A 2,908-nucleotide genomic window follows, 5' to 3' on the forward strand; every position below is an offset into this window, starting at 1 on the left:
CTGATCAGGTAACTACTGCTTACTTTGATTCTGATTTGTAAGCGTTCTTTGTGAAGTTTTATGATCTCGTTCAAGTAGAACGACTTCTGTCCCGGGTTGGTTCTAAAGTGTTGTTTACACATCGCGATGGTTCCGTCAGTCAAGCACGCCTTGAAAATGCGGCACTCGTGTATACTCCGGTTAGAATTTATAGCCTTCCTCCTGAAGTGGACGATTCATTTCTAAGACAGCGTTGCTTCCGTTTGGAATCGTACGGCATATCCGATGGGAACGCTGGTCAGCACAACATCGCTTCCAGATGGTATCCGGACTGTGGACATGTGCGTTAAAGAGAATATTCCTTCCCACTTAACTGTTTGTGGTTACCGCATCCATGTTACGTATACAGGACAAGAATTAAATTACAATGAAATGAACACCCTTAGCTGCTTACAGGCGTTGACATACGTCAACGGGGACAGATGAAAATGTGTGCCCCGACCGGGACTCGAACCCGGGATCTCCTGCTTACATGGCAGACGCTCTACCCATCTGAGCCACCGAGGACACAAAGGGTAGCGCGACTGCAGGGATTTACCTCTGGCACGCCTCCCGCGAAACCCACATTCTCAACGTATTGTCCCGCACTACATTCGTAGTGCTCCCGCTCATTATACTCATTACTCGCGGCGCGCTGCCGATTCCCGTAAGAGTTCGGGCACTGTTTGTGCATTCGCACAGAAGAAGAAGATGGTCAAGTGGCCGGTGAGCCTTAACTACATATATACTAACGCGCCGCGAGTAATGAGTATAATGGGCGGGGGCACTACGAATGTAGTGCGGGACAATACGTTGAGAATGTGGGCGTGCCAGAGATAAATCCCTGAAGTCGCGCTATCCTCTGTGTCCTCGGTGGCTCATATGGATAGAGCGTCTGCCACGTAAGCAGGAGATCCTGGGTTCGAGTCTCGCTCGGGGCACACATTTTCATCTGTCCCCGTTGACGCATGTCAACGCCTGTAACAAACTAAGGATGTTCATTTCATTGTAATTTCATTCTAACGAGCTGCATGCTGACCGATGGTGTCTGTTCTTCCGGACATGTCCGAAAGAACAGATACCATCTTAATATATAAAGAAGGAACTTGTTTCCTCTATAACGAAAGCGGTCATCTCAGATCTGATTGCCCGCGCCGTACTACTGTTCTGACGTCGTCTTATCAAAAACGTCTTTCTTTAACGTTAGCAGACATAGTAACTTGGCAGTCAGCTGTCAGTCAGTCTCCAGCTTAAAGCGATGTAGGGGCAACATTACCCCCTACTCCTCGCGAATTTCCGCCGTTACCGACGCGTCCCAGTGCGGCCTCTGTCCACGAGGGGACGACGGCTCCTGCAACGCACGTCAAGCTCCGGTGGTCTGAGGACGGTACAGATTTCGAGGACGCCCCACTCCAGTCTCGTTCTTCTGACACGGCTTTGACAGAGGGTGCACCTTCTGGCGGTAATGAGTTGTCTACCGATGTTAACTGTGATTCCAGTATTACCAGAGAGGATGTAGTTGATGTTGAACTGTGCGTTCAATCTGCGTCCCCCACTTCACCCGTCGACGTGATGGTTCCCGTGGGTTCCGTTGTTGCCGCAGAGACATCGCCTGCTGGCCAGCCTTTAGGCTAGGTGCAAATTAATACGCGTATAGCGCGTGTGGCGCGACGCAGCATAGCGCGTGTTTTTGTAACATCACAGGTTCAAACGGGATCGCGCAAATTGCGACGCGACGCGACTGGGACGCGACACGCGCCTGCGCCAGGTCGCGAGGCGTTGTGGTTGAGGCACAGTTTCTCGCGCCGTGCGTCACGCGTGCCTCGCTAGCACCGTGGGAAATTTGAGGCGGGGAGCGGAAAAGTAGCCCGGCCATATGCTCACTTCGGAACGGCGCATATGAGCAGTGGTAGTATCGCCCATACGATGAATTTTGCCTTACTGTGTACTGAATTTTATTGCCTTTGGGCAGCGTTTCGTTTTTCGCCATTTAAACGCTCCAGCTTTCTTCGTTAGCACGTTATACTTTTCTGTTATTTATATCTGCATAGTTTTGTTTTGTTTTTCTTCTGTCAAGAAAAATGTATACTTCAGTAACTGATGAGCCATTGGCCGCTGGAATTGCACCATATGCCTCCGTGATGTTTTCAGATCGCAGGAAGGGACAGAGGGTAGTGAATAAGGAAGCAAGGAATATTATAAAATCATTTGATTAAGAATCAAGGCAGCAAAGTAAAGCAAGGTTATATTCTCGCTGCCTAGTAAGCTAGCGTATCTGTACGATCTGTTACAAAAATTTAGAAAGGGATAATCTCCACAGGTGTGATCTCTTTGTTCTTGTGGTAAAAAGCGCCCAAGATCTGAAGTATAGAAGTATCACTGTGATTACTCTGATATGTAATACTGTAATACGACACACTGTACTACATTCATGTGAACAATATATTTCCACTGCAAGCTAGAAACAGTCGAAAAGCAGTCACAAATAACAATGTTTTAATTGCTTAGCCGTGATGAGAAAAAGCATTTCAATTGTTGCATGGACGTTATCGTTCCCGGGTTCGATTCCTGGCGGGGTCAGGGATTTTCTCTGCCTCGTGATGACTGGGTGTTGTGTGATGTCCTTAGGTTAGTTAGATTTAAATAGTTCTAAGTTCTAGGGGACTGATGACCATATATGTTAAGTCCCATAGTGCTCAGAGCCATTTGGACATTATCAGCATTAATAAACTAATTCTACAACAACAGGCTACACAAATGAAGAAAATGGTCGGTATTATTACGAAAGTAGGAATATCCTAAAAGAGTGTTATGTTTAGATATATTTAATTTGTTGAAATGTGCTGCTGACAAAGGCAGATCTACTTTCATGACAATGTTTTTCGAACTC

At 47.0% G+C, this 2,908-nt stretch overlaps 1 non-coding gene across 1 annotated transcript; it reads right to left on the reverse strand.

The window, feature by feature from the left end:
* Positions 1 to 472: 472 nt before the first annotated feature.
* Trnat-ugu (transfer RNA threonine (anticodon UGU)) lies at positions 473 to 546 on the reverse strand. Its single transcript has one exon. It is a non-coding gene; the product is annotated as a tRNA-Thr (tRNA).
* Between the last annotated feature and the right edge of the window lie 2,362 nt (positions 547 to 2,908).

The sequence above is a fragment of the Schistocerca cancellata genome, chromosome 10 (assembly GCF_023864275.1).
Source record: "Schistocerca cancellata isolate TAMUIC-IGC-003103 chromosome 10, iqSchCanc2.1, whole genome shotgun sequence".
Lineage (NCBI taxonomy): Eukaryota > Metazoa > Arthropoda > Insecta > Orthoptera > Acrididae > Schistocerca > Schistocerca cancellata.